This window comes from Carlito syrichta, unplaced genomic scaffold (assembly GCF_000164805.1).
Source record: "Carlito syrichta isolate Samal-C Ts95f unplaced genomic scaffold, Tarsius_syrichta-2.0.1 Scaffold312219, whole genome shotgun sequence".
Taxonomy (NCBI): Eukaryota; Metazoa; Chordata; class Mammalia; order Primates; family Tarsiidae; genus Carlito; species Carlito syrichta.
The window spans coordinates 123,470-137,466 of record NW_007256315.1 but is presented as its reverse complement, the minus strand read 5'-3'; the positions used below and the strand labels follow the sequence as shown (position 1 = coordinate 137,466).

Below are 13,997 nucleotides of genomic sequence, written 5' to 3'. Positions count from 1 at the left end.
CTACCACACCTGGCTAACTTTTTTGATTTATTGTAGAGATGAGGTCTCGTCAAGTTGCCCAGGCAGGTCTCGAACCCATGGGCTCAGGCAATTCATTCACCTTGGCCTCCTAAAGCTCGGGATTACAGACTGAGCCACTGAGCCTGGCTGAAAGGATCTTTTTTTAAACAATTAATTATTAGCTATATGAAAGTATAATTAACATCTATTTGAATAGATTTTATAGTTTGTATAAGCTATTGGGGGGAATGAGAACTGTTTTGGGCTATGGAAAGTCATATATTTATTTAAACAAACCCTCGTATCAAGGGCTGACTTTCAATAGATCATAGCGAGGGAGCTTCTCTGCCACATACAAAACACTGACCCAGAAGCAGGCTGTCTACGAATGGTTCAGCACCAGGTTCTCCACAAACATGTGGTGTGTGATGGGTGAGGGATGGGAGGTCATTTCTTTTCTCAACACGTATTTTCGGAATACTACTCTTTATCCTTAGTATCAGAAATGGCAGAACTGCAGTTGGACTTACTGTCCTGTGTCACTTAATGACATGGGATGCATTCTGAGAAATGCGTCATTAGGCGATTTCTTTTTTTTTTTTTTTTTTGAGTTGGAGTCTCACTCTGTCGCCCAGACTGGAGGGCAGTGGCACGCTCCCGGCCACCGCAGCCTCGACCTGCTGGTCTCTGGCGATCCTTCTGCCTCAGCCTTCCAAGTAGCTGGAATTACAGGCGCGTGCTACCACGCCCAACTAATTTTTGATTTATTGTAGAGATGAGGTCTTGCTAAGTTACCTGGGCGGGTCTTGAACCCATGGGCTCAGGCAATCCATTCACTTCAGCCTCCCAAAGTGCTGGGATTACAGACTGAGCTACCGAGCCTGGCCCATTACGCGATTTCATCGTTGTGAAAACATCATAGTGAACTTAGACAAACCTAGGTGGTATAGCTGACTATACACTTGGGCTATATGCTGTGTCCTGTTGCTCCCAGGCTATAAGCCTGTACAGTGTGTTACAGCCTAGAATACTGTACGTAGTTGTTATACAACGGTAAATCTTTGTATATCTAAACATAGAATAGATACAGCAAAAATGTGGTGTTACCCATGACTGAATTTTAAAGACGTTTCTTGTCTACATTCTTCCTTTCCCTGAAAGATATGGAATGAGTCAAACCTTGGGAAAAAACAACTGAGTATTAATCAATCCATGTGGAAAAAATAACTATTTCCAAGTATTCAGAGACCTTAGGATATATATATATATATATATATATTTTTGAGATATAGATCACATGCTGTAAGAGTAATCCTTTTAGGGATTTGTTTTTAGAGTTTAGAATCTGTGATTTTCTTTTCTTGAAAGCTTTCTAACTTCTTGAGACTTTAGTGATGTGGAAATTGTTGATGTTGGCCAAAGTATTGTTTTGTGCCCACATGAGGTAGGAAGCAGAATTTCCAATCCATTCTGTAGATGAAAGACCATGACTTCTGGCCCTAAATCTGTGAATGTTCAATATCTTGGGGTTGGCGCACTAAGGTTTTGCAAAGAAGTTTGTGGAGAAGAGCCAAATTCCAATTCTTGGCATAAATCAAAATGTGCCCCTGACAAAGAGTTATTGCCATGAATTTTGGCTGTCATGCCAGTCAGTTGGCTACTTGTTAAATGCAACTTTAGGTATATAAGGTTGACTCATAATACATTATAAAAGCTCTGCTGAATGATGATGTGATTTGACTGTTTCAACACTGGGGCTCTGCTGATGGAACTTTCCAAAATTTGCTTTAGTCTTTTTTTTTTCTGGTAGGAGAGAAAGGAGGTTTTTCCTGGAGGGATGAAGTCTGGCAGGATGGGAGTCTGGCAGGTAGCATGTGGAGGGAGTTATTATGCTAGCTGTGTTCAGCTCTGTAGAATAAGTGAAAACAAATACATGTATCATCAAAAACTTACAATTTTAGTATAGGTGTTTGAAAAACTGCCTACCCCACTGAGTCATCTATAGTAATTGGACAAGGAAGCTCTTTATCAATCCGAGTGCCAGGGATTGGTCCTGTGATTGGAAAGGCCTTTGTTTTTATTGCTTTGAAGATCTCTGCAATGTGAGCAGTAAGGTCGGTGGTGGTTATCTTTATTTTTGTTTATTTATTTATTTTTTGAGTTGGAGTCTCGTTCTGCCTGGAGTGCCGTGGCACACTCACGGCCACTCCAGCATTGACTTGCTGGGCTCCAGCGATCCTTCTACTTCAAGTCTCTCTAGTAACCAGAACTACAGGCGCATACTACCATGCCTGGTTGGTGGTAACCTTAAAAAGCGAATATTATTGCACAGAGAATGATTTGAGATTAAACCAAAACAGGACAAAAGTATTTTGTGGTCTCTGTAGTCTTTGAAATGTGGTTAATTTTGATGATAGTCTCTTTAAAACAAACAAAAAACTCTTTCTAATCAGTCTCCTGCCACTTCTTTTCTTTCTTTCTTTTTTTTTTGGTGAGTTGGAGTCTCACTCTGTTGCCCAGGCTGGAGTGCAGCGGCACGCTCACGGCCACCGCAACCTCAACCTGCTGGGCTCAGGGGAGCCTTCCGCCTCAGCCTTTCAAATGGCTGGAACTACAGACATGCACCGCCATGCCTGGCTTATTTTTTGATTTATCGTAGAGACAGGTTGCACCAATCCTCTTGCTTCAGGCTTCCAAAGTGCTGGGGTTACAGTCTTGAGCCACTGCGCCCAGCCTTGCCTCTTATTTTCAAGTGTAAAATGAATGATTGGACTTGAGCCCTTGCCTCCTGCTATCTGGACTAGCCCGTTCTTTCCCACGTTCCCATGTACCACGTTACTGAGTACTCAGTTGACAGTTGGTCGCTACTGTTAACAGTGTCATCATAAAGGCAGCGCTCAGTATTCAACATTAATGCTTCTGGGGGCCATTTTATGAGGCCATTAGCTGGGATGTATGACTTTATGAAGTCATTTTTCTTTCATTTGAAACTTATCATATATCCTTTTTAGAAAGATATCTGCATGAAAAAATATGGATTGAATTCAAACCCCAAATATTTTATTCCACAAAAGAGTAGGATTCTATAACAACAAAAAACATTTGAAATTCAAATGTTTGGCACTAGTATGTTATCTTGAAGATACCCTTTTGAAGTAAGGCACACCGAAGAGACTTGGCTTTCCTAAAACAAAGCCATGTTTTGAAATGCCTGCAAGGACTTTTAAATGACCTTCTGTGTGTGGCAGGTTTTTTTCTCTTGCCAGCATGTTCTAGTCGAAGGTTTGGTTCTGTGGGGCACAACTTGTTTCAACTCTACACAAATCAGGTTTCTGTGCTTGGAGAACCCAGTGTCTGTTGCTGGTTCAGTAGAGGAACTTCTGGGTGTTTGTTATATCTGTTTCCCTCTTTGAGGCACAGGATCACTTTTGTCTTGTAAGCATACAGTCCTGTTAAGTTGCTATCCTGTACTTCTGGTCTCACTTTAATTTTTAATGTTGAATTATGTTGTAGCTTACCCAGAGTCACAAAGCACATATCTTCAGGGGAAATTAGAAATTTAGTATTATATTATGAAGATACATGGCTTCTTGGAAAATGTGCTATTTCTTCAGCACTTAACTATTTGTTAGTCTTATCATAAGCATAGTGATGTGGGAAAAGAAATATTGACTAAGAGTCAGGAGACTTAGGGTCTGCTAAAGAATAATTGACCTGATTACATTGTGAGGTGGTTTTGTGAGTTTTAAATAAGATGCTTTGTGCAAAAACATAACAGAGGATAATAAAAATGTAAAATAATATTATTGGTTATTTTTAAACAAATTATTTTAACTCAGAACGTTATTTGTGAGCACAGTTTGCTTATAGGGCTTGTATATGTTGCATGAATAAACTCTAATAAACTCAATGTACTTTATTGTATATTCATGCAATATATACAGAGGGTGCCGTTTGCCAAAAAAAGTATTTACATTTTAAGAAGGGAAAAAACTGTATTAAAATTGTAATACTCAATTTATACCAATAACAAAAGATGAATACAAGTCATGTTTGACTTCTGCAGGTACACATTGCTACTGTAATTCAATTCAACTTTGAAAAGTAGCACATAGATAACATCTCTTAAAATGTGTATGCATTTTTTTGGCACCATGACACCCTCAGTATTTATTGAGATTCTGCTAGGTGCCAGGCACTGGATCTGGGCCCTGAATGTGTGGCAGTGAATGAACAAAACAGACAACCTCCCTGTCCTATTTAGTGAGGAATAATAGTAAATGAATAAAGAGCCAGTGAGGCCCAGTCATGCTCCTTACAGCCCCTTCCCTCACTTCCCCATCTACTCATTCCCATAAATGCCTCTTCAGTTGTGATTTGGAGAATATCCCCCTCACTCACCCTCCACCCCTGATGCTACCCAGCACCCAGGGACCTGAGAGCCCACAGGAGCTCCACCTCACGTGTCTAGAATTTGCAAATCCACAGCCGAGCCCAGCCCCTTTGCTGGCCTTTTTGTGTCCTGGCTCTAGAGCCAGTGGGGATACAGGACATAATCACCCCCCAGGGCCAAGTGCTCTACTTTGGTTTACAACCAGATAGCCATGAGCTAGTCAGTTTTAGGACTTGTTTTTTACTGTAACATGTATTTCTTTTTAAGTTTTTGTTTTTGAACTTTTTTCCTTTTTTGAAATCTGTTACCTAGGCTAGAGTTCAGTGGCAAGATCGTGGCTCACTGCAGCTTTGATTTCCTGGGCTGATCCTCCCGCCTTAGCCTCTTGAGTAGTTAGGACACCACACCCGGCTAATTTTTTGATCTTTTTGTAGAGATGAGGTCCTGCTATGTTTCCAAGGCTGGTCTGAAACTCCTGCCTCAGCCTCCTGGAATGCTGGTATTAGAGGCATGAGCCACTGCACCTAACCTTTTTTTGATCTTTCTAAACCTACAATATTCTTTGTGTAAAAATAGAGACTAGGATCATGAATTTTCATTTGCCTATCACCCACCTTTAAGAATGATCAACTCAGCCGGGTGTGGTGGTTCAACCTGTAATCCCAGCACTTTGGGAGGCCAAGGCTAGAGGATTGCCTGAGCCGAGAGGTTCTAGACCAGCCTAGGCAATTTGGTGAGACCTTGTCTCTACAATAAATCACAAAAAAACTAGCTGGGCGTGGTGGCATGTGTCTGTAGTTCCAGCGACTTGGAAGGCTGGATCGCCTAGGCCCAGCAGGTCAAGGCTGCGGTGGCTGTGAGTGTGCCCCTGTACTTCAACCTGGTGACAAGAGTGAGACTCCAACTTTAAAAAAAAAAAAAAAAAAGGAATGATCAACTCATGGCCAGTCTTGTTTCATCCCCATACTTTTCCTCTCCACCTCAGGAGAGGTGCTTATTTTGCTTATTCTGAAGCAAATCCCAGACGTGTCAGTTCATCTGTAAATATTTCAATATATGCCTTTAAAAGATAATCACCTTTTCCAAATATAACCATAATGTGATTATTATGCACAAAGTTACTTCCCTGATATCATCAAGTACCCCATGATATTTAAATTTCTCATTTATTTTTCAGTTTGCCTGACTCCAGATCCACGTAGTGCCCACACATAGCTATTGGTGAATGTGGCTCTTAGGCTGCTCTCTATAACCTTGTTCTGCATGTCTTTTCCTTTTTTCTTGGAAACTTTAACAGAAAAACTGGGTTATTTACCCCATAGTTTTCCAGAGCCTGAACCTTGTTAATTGCTTACTCATCGTGTTGTTGAATATGTTCTTATGTCTTTCCTGTGAATTGTTCTTTTCTATGAATTGGTAGTTGTGTCTCAAGGCTGGATGAGATTTAGCATCAGTGTTTTGGCAAGTCTCCTTTGTAAGTGGTATTAAGGACTTCCATCAGGGACTACGCAAAGTCTGATTTTTCTTTGTGTGGTTAGCAGTCCTTGGTAACATTCTGTTTCTATAATTTCCCTTTCATTCATTAGCTAGAATACATCTCTAAATAGTTAGGTATTTGGTCATCCAAATAACTGAAAAATAGTTCATAAAGGAAAGACAGGATATATGTGTAGTTTTCCCTTTATTTATCAGTTTTCAAAATAAGGAATTGGTTTTCTAGCACTTCCAGTGGTAAACAGTGATTTTTGTTTTGTACTAGTATCATTATGATCTTGTATACTTAAACATTTGATGTATAGCAGTCCAGTGTAATTAATATCCTTGCCAATGTTCAAATGGTCACATCGTTGGCCAGTGGGAGACTATTCCAGTTTGCTCTTGAGTCCTTGTGACACAGCCGTGGTGCTTGTTTTATTTGGCTTTCAGTCAGGTGGTAGTTAGCCTGTCTTCACCCCCAACTTTGAAACTCCTTCAGGACAGGAAGTGTATTTTGTAGAGGCAGTGTCTGTCTCTGTCTCCCTGTAGGTGGGTAATTTTTTGTTGTGTCTCCTATCTGATTCAGTTCTGTCTGCAAGTAAGAGGAGACAGTGGCATTGAACATGGAAAAGAGTGGGTATCACAGATTAAAATGTGCCCTGATGTTAGGCCCTCCTGCCCTGGGTCTTTCCAGTTTCTGTATCCCGCGTTGACAGCCAGAGGAAGCCTTGTGTTGTTCAGCTAATCTGTTTGTCCCTTCATTGGGTTTTTCTCAGTGTGTATCTCTTTCTTGTAGTTATTTTGCATCTTGCTATCCATCTTCACCTGGAATTCCTCCAGTACGCATTTTATAGACTACCTACTGCGTACAGTTCCTGGATATGCAGTGGGGAACCAGATCTCTGCCCTCCTGAAGTCTAGTGAGGGAGTCAAATGAGCAGATTAACAACACAACAGCAGTATTGTTAGTGTGTAAAGTACGGGGTCAGACAGGATGCTGTGATGGATGGCAGTGGGGATGTAGGAAGGAGGTAGACATGCAGTTAGTAGCCCTAGGGAACTGGAGGAGGGCCTTCTGTCAATGTACAGGCACTGAGAGCTAGAGCTTGTAATGTCTGGGCATGATGGCGCATGCCTGTAGTCCCAGCTACTTGGGAGGCTGAGGCAGGAGGATTGCTTGAGCCAAGGAGGTCGAGGCTGTGATGATCTGTGACCGTGTCATTGCCCTGTAGCCTGGGCAACAGAGTGAGGTCCCAACTCAAAAATAAAAATAATGGATGTTCCATCCCTATGGCCTTAACCACTGGGCTCCATGGTCTCTAATTCATCTCTCTGCCCAGAGACATCTGCCATCACGTCCTGGAACTCAGGCCTCAAGTCCAGCGGCATCTCCCAGCACTGTCCCATCATGGGGTGAATGTGATGGCTCCATAAGATTCGGCATTGAAGCCTGGAAAAGAGTAAACTCCCAATGAATGTGAACTTGTATAAACAATGACCCGAAAAAAGAAAAAATAATAATGGGTGTTTGGATGAGAAAGAGCTAGGGAAGGGGCACCTGGAGCCACTTCTGGTGAGTGAGGGGGGTGGCTGGGAAAACATGAAAGGGTTAGTTAGGGTGGTGAAATCAGCAAGCCTACGTTCTTCAGAGCCTGCTGTTCACAAGGGTGGCAGGAATCATATGGAGGAAGCGCTGAGTTAGCCAAGATGTTACTAACCCCACTGCCAAAGGCTGATATATTTGGTGTGTAAAAATAAGCCTTCTCTGTTTGGTGGGGGTGGGGTGGGGAACTAGGTTCAGTTAAACTGGTGGCAGTGAAAAGTTGAGAAGAGGAGGAGGTGAGTCAGTGAGTGACAGGTATTGATCCAGACTCATGAGAACTCAGTCAAAGGTTGGGAAAAAGGGAATGGTAGTAAGTGGCATCCTTTGGTGACAGGAGCAGAACAGCCTGGGGCTGGGGCGTGGGTCATAATAGATGGTCCTGGGAGGTTTGGAATTCTGGGGAAAGTTGAGATAAGAAACGATGATAAAAGATGGTCAAAGATGACAAGTTGACCTTAGCTGGCCTAGACCCTGTCAGTGGAGAGCTTGGACCTGAAAGCTTTCCACAGCAGTTTGACTGGAGAGGGCTAGGCAGTCAGGTGTGACTGCTTCCGGAGCTGCAGGTGCCAGAATGCAGGGGTCATGCTTGGGTTTTGGCTTTTTGTTTTGTTTTGTTTTGTTTTCCCAATATAGACATCTAGTTGTTGCTGCATCAACTTTTGAAAAAACTTTCCTTCTTCCATTAAATTTTTTTGGCATTTTCATCCAAAATTGTTGGATAGACTCATATAATACGAGTCTATTTCTGGCTGTCTCTTCTGCTTGTTGGTCTCTTGACCAGTCTTAGGATAATACCACACTGTCTTGAATAGTACAGCTTCACATTGAAACCAGAAAGTATGAGTCCTCCATCTTTGTCGGTCAGGATTATTTTGGCTATTCTAAAATGGCCATTTACATTTTTATTTTATTTTATTTTTTTAGTCGGAGCCTCACTGTCGCCCAGGTTGGAGTGCAGTGGCACACTCACAGCCACCACCACAGCCTCGACCTGCTGGGCTCAGGTGATCCTTCTGCCTCAACCTTCCAAGTAGCTGGAACTACAGGCATGAGCCACCATGCCTGACTAATATTTTTTGATTTATTGTAGAGACAAGGTATTGCCAAGTTGCCCGAGCTGGTCTCGAACCCTGGGCTCAGGCAGTCCTCTCACCTTAGCCTCCCAAAGTGCTGTGATTGCAGGTATGAGCCACCGAACCCAGCTACCATATACATTTTAAAATCAGTCAGTTTCTACAGGAAAGCTATGGGGTTTTGACTGGGATGTTGTTGAATATGTAGATCAACTTTGAGAGAACTGGCATCTTGTTTCCTATTCTCAATGGTATCTGATGTTATCTCTCTGGGTTTATTTAGGTTTGCTTGTTGTTTTTTTTTTTGAGTTGGAGTCTTACTCAGTCGCCCAGACTGGAGTGCAGTGGCCGCTCCTGGCCACCGCAGCCTCGCTTGCTGGGCTCTGGCGATCCTTCCACCTCAGCCTTCCGAGTAGCCGGAATTATAGGCATGCGCTACCACGCCCGGCTGATTTTTTGATTTATTGTAGAGATGAGGTCTCGCTGCCCAGGCGGGTCTCGAACCTGCAGGCTCAGGCAATCCACTCACCTCAGCCTCCCAAAGGCGCGGGTGTTTGTTTTTTTGAGTCGGAGTCTTACTCTGTCACCAAGGCTGACTGCAGATGCACGCTCATGACTACCTCAGTCTCAACCTCCTGGTCCCAGGTGATCCTTCTGCCTGTCTCAGCCTTCCAAGTAGCTGAAACTACAGGTGTGCACCACACGCCCAGCTACTTTTGTTGTTTAATTATTTTCTCTCATGTTGCCCAGGCTAGTCTCGAACCTCAGCTCAGGCAGTCCTTTAGCCTCCGTCTTCCAAAGTGCTGGAATTTATAGGCATGAGCCACCACACCTGACTTAGGTTTTCTCTGTGTTTATTTTCATTTCTTTTGTTTCTCTCAGCAATGTTTTGTCATTTTTTGTATGGAGATCTTGCATATCTCTTGTAAGTATATTCCTAAGCATCTCGATGTAATTTTTGATGGTATTTTTAATGAAGTGGCTAGAGATTTATCAATTTTATTAGCCTTTTCAAACAGTCACACTTTTAGCTTTGCTACTTTTTTCTGTTTTTCTGTCCTTCTGTTCCAATGACATCTGCTCTTTATTATTTTCTTCCTTTGGGTTTCATTTACTTTTTTTTTTACATTGTGGTCTCACTCTGTCTCCGAGGCTGGAGTGCAGTGGCACGCTCATGGCTACCACAGCCTCAACCTACTGGACTCAGGCGATCCTTCCACTTCAGCCTTCCAAGTAGTTGGAACTACAGGCGTGCACCACCATGCCCAGCTAATTATTTATTTATTTATTGTAGAGACGAGGTCTCATCAAATTGCCCAGCCTGGTCTTGAACCCGTGGGCTCAGACAATCCTCTTGCTTCTACCTCCCAAAGTGCTGGGATTAGACGTGAGCCACTGCCCTGGCAATTTACTATTTTAAAACTAGTGTAAGCATTTACTACAGTAAAATTCCCTGTAAGTACTGTGTTAGTTGCATTTCACAAATTTTGATATGGTGTTTTTTCATTTTACTCAGTTTGGAATATTTTCTAGTTTCTTGGATCAATTGCTTAGAATTGTAGTGTTTAATTTCTAAATATTTGGTGCTGTTCTTGGTCACCTATTGTTAATTAGTTTCTCATTCAATTCCATGTGGTCAAGAAGATATTCTGTAAGATTTTAGTCCTTTGAAATGGGGAATTAATTTATGATCCAGCACGTAGACTAACTTGACAACCATTTCATGTGTGCTTGAAGATAATTTATATCCCCCCCCTTTTTTTTTTTTTTTTTTTTTAATTAGGGTCTCACTATGTCTCCGAGGCTGGAGTGCAGTGGCAGGATCATGGCTCACTGCAACCTCGAACTCCTGGGCTTAGGCGATACTCCCTCCTCAGCCTCTTGAATAGCTGTAACTACAGGTGCACAACACCATACCTGTCTGGCTATTTTTTTGATTTTTTTAAAAAAATAGAGACAAGGTCTCATCATATTGCCTAGCCTGGTCTCAAAATTCTGGGCTCAAGTGATCCTCATGCCTTGGCCTCCCAAAGTGCTGGGTTTGCAGACAGCCTCCATGTTTAGCCAAGAGAATCTATATTCTATAGGTTTTGGTTGGGTGTTCTGTATTGGGTTCAAATGTTCTATGCCCTTAATGATTTTTTGGGGGGTGTAGGAGTCTCATTCTGTTACCCAGGGTGGAGGGCAGTGGCATGCTCCTGGTCACCATAGCCTCGACCTGCTGGGCTCAGGCAATCCTTCCGCCTCAGCCTTTCAGGTAGCTGGAACTACAGGTACCCGCCACCATGCCCGCTAATTTTTTGATTTATTGTAGAGATGGGGTCTCAGCAAGTTGCCTAGACTGGTCTCAAACCCGTGGGCTCAGGCAGTCCTTTCACCTCTCGGCCTCCCAAAGTGCTGGGATTATAGATGTGAGTCACTGCGCCCGGCAGTAATTTTTTTTTTTTTTTTTGTGGTATTACTACTGATTACTAAAAGAAGGATGTAAAAAAAAATCACCAACTATGATTGTAATTTTTCTATTCTCTGTTTAATTCTTTCCTCTTGAGTTCTGTCTGGTTTATCCTTAATTCAATATATAACCCTTTGGCATCCCAGCTTTTGGAGGGAGTGAAGCTTTACTAGACTACTCTGCATGGGCCCTGTGAGAACTGTAAACAAAAATTCAAGTTCATGTCCCTTGGTAGAAACTCCTAGGGTGTGGAAGACAGGCTGTCATCCTTCACCTCCTCTCTGAGTACTTGCCTTCACTTGAGTTTTTGCTCTGAGAATTGCTTACATTTCCTCTCATGGATGCATTTGAGATGTTTGTTTACAGGGGAATGGAAGTCTAGGCACCTGGCAGCGTATGTTTGCCTACTCTGTGGAAAAGGGTATTTTTCTTAATCTGACTTTATAACCTCTTTCTTTATAAATTGGCAGATAAGAGGATTGTTGCAGACTTTGGGCTGGAAGGTCTGGTATATAGAGTGAGTCTTGAAGTATAGAGAGAAGACAGAAAAGATGTTTTAAGTTTAGAACTGGCAAAAGCAGTACATATTCCTGTGGAAGTGAAATGGCCGTAGGCCGGCATAAGATTAATGTTTGTAGCTTCTCATTGGAGTTGGGGGTTCTCTTCCCATCTCTCATAGCTGTGTCAGAATTCAGCACCCTGTGGTAGAACTGAACCCCCCCACTGACTGTTAGTTGGGACCGCTCTTAGCTCTGAGAAACCACCTGCATTCCTGGCTGTGTGGTTCCTCATCTACAGAGCCAGCAACAGGGAGTCTGTAGCAGTCTGGGTCCAATATGGAGACAGAAACCACATAGTTGGCTAAACGGGAATATAACATTAAGAATTATTATTGTTATTTTGCTTGACAAGGTGAATTTTTAAAAAATATTTTAAATAATTTTTTTTCTTTTGTGAATCAGGCAGCGCCCTGAACCAGCATGGATTCAGAGACTCATGAGTTGTTATTAACTGCAGTAAAAGAGTAATTATAAGATATAAAGAGACTATATTTTATAATATAGGACTGAGGGAGAGTACCCACAGAACACACAGAAGGGTTCAGACCTCTCTGGAGAAGGTGTGGTGCAGCCCACCAGACAGCAGAGAAGTTTATTAGTTTGACCAGGCCAGAGTTGGCCCCCTCTGCAGTCCAGGCAGGGGAGAAGCGGTCAGGGGCATGGGTGGAGTGGGAGTCTGTGCTGGTATGAGCAGGAGACCTGTCAAGCACAGACACCATGCAGGGACTCTGGTGTCCATGTCGAGGAGGCTGCTGGAAGGCTGCCCAGGCTGAGATTTCAAGACCAGAGGGACCGTGTCCTGGGCCCCGGCCTGGGCAAGCTTTACTGAATGTTCTGCGTATTCCGGCCCACGCCTGTACTGTTCCTCCAGCTCCCTTTACTGAGAAAGCTTAATGCAGACATCATGCTCACTTCATAGGAGAAATCAAGGATTCAGCTGTTTGCCACCAAGCACGTTTTGAAGGGTGTGTTTAGAGCTGAGAGGCAATGAATTCATAACTGAAACATGTTCTCTGAATGTCTTTGTCAGGGAGAGCCCTGTCCCTCTTAAGTGCTCACCTGAAGCCAGGCACGTAGGTGGTGGTGACTTGCACCTGTAATCCCAGCTACTTGGGAGACCAAGGCAGGGGGATTGCTTGAGGCCATTAGGTTCAAGACCAGCCTGGGCAACATATCAAGATTCCCCCCACTTTTGCCCTCCCACCCCCTTAACTCCCATCTCAAAAACAAAACAAAACCATGTGATTAGTCAGCTCCACTCAGGATAGTCTCTGTTTCTTACAGCTATATCAGATGACATAATCTGACCTCAGAGGGACTGTCCTGTCATGTTCACTGAGGTCTGTACAGGATGTATGCACTGCGATGGGAACCTGAAGGAAATAGGTTGCAGTTCATTCCCAGCGTGAACACATTTTTAGCTGTCTCTCAAAGGAAGGGGAATAACTGGTGTTTGTTTGACACCTACTTGTCAACCACTGCACAGAGCACTTTACTTACATATCTTTTTAATCCTTAACACCTTGAGGCAAGGATGACATCTCCCTTTCAAGGGAGAAACTGGGGCTGGGGTAGTAACTAATCTCTTGCCTGGAGTCCCTCCACCACTGGTACAGCTGGAAATAAACCCAACTAACCTGTCTAAGCTGGAAGCTTGTGTTTTCTAAGAACATCTAACCAAGTTGCTGTCAATGACAGTATTTGTGTCACTGGGTTGGGATGAGAGGACTTGACAAAGGTCATTTTAATGCTTCACAGCAGATCACTTGCCCACATTCCGCAGTCTTAAGGAGCCTGCTGGCAGAGGTCGTTCCTGTCATGGTTCCAGCTGGAGGGACTGTGGATCTGAGAGAGGTCCTAGCTGGCCTCTCCCATCTAGCTGGGAAATAACCCTTCCTTTGTTTCCTCTCTTATGTCTGAATGCGGAACAAAAGAACCAAGTGGAGTTTGTGATATAGCCTTTTCTGTGCCTGGGAGAATTCTAGTAACTAAGCTGAGCTCCTGAGTGGCTGGGAAGTGATTCTAGAACAAGAGCTCTAGTGCATCTTTCTACTCGAGCACCCTCCTCTGCTTGTCTCTCATGGCTCAGTGTCCCATCACCTTGGCCCCTCAACCAGGCCTTCTTTGCATCCTCAGGGCCTGACATGGTCTGTCAGTGATTGTGGTAAATGACAAACGCCTAGTCTGCTTGATATGTTTCATCCTTACTCTAAGATCGGCTTGGTGTAAGGGGCTCAGGAGCCCTGGGTTCCCCCCTCCAGCTCTGTCACTAATTCACCATGGGGTATTGATAAGCTCACTAGGACTTAGTTTCCTCATTTTTAAGATGCAGAACTTGGACTTGACCTCGGATCCATGCCAACTGTAGCTTGCTGTGCAGTGGTTTGAGTACTCCCCTAGTGGTTGGTAGGCGGGCCTTCAGGTTATAAAGATGTACAGT

At 43.4% G+C, this 13,997-nt stretch overlaps 1 protein-coding gene across 1 annotated transcript in view; it reads left to right on the top strand.

Annotated features, from left to right (window-relative positions):
* Positions 1–13,997, top strand: part of ATP6V0E1 (ATPase H+ transporting V0 subunit e1) — a 48,038-nt gene that overhangs the window by 14,402 nt on the left and 19,639 nt on the right. The window lies entirely within an intron of this gene.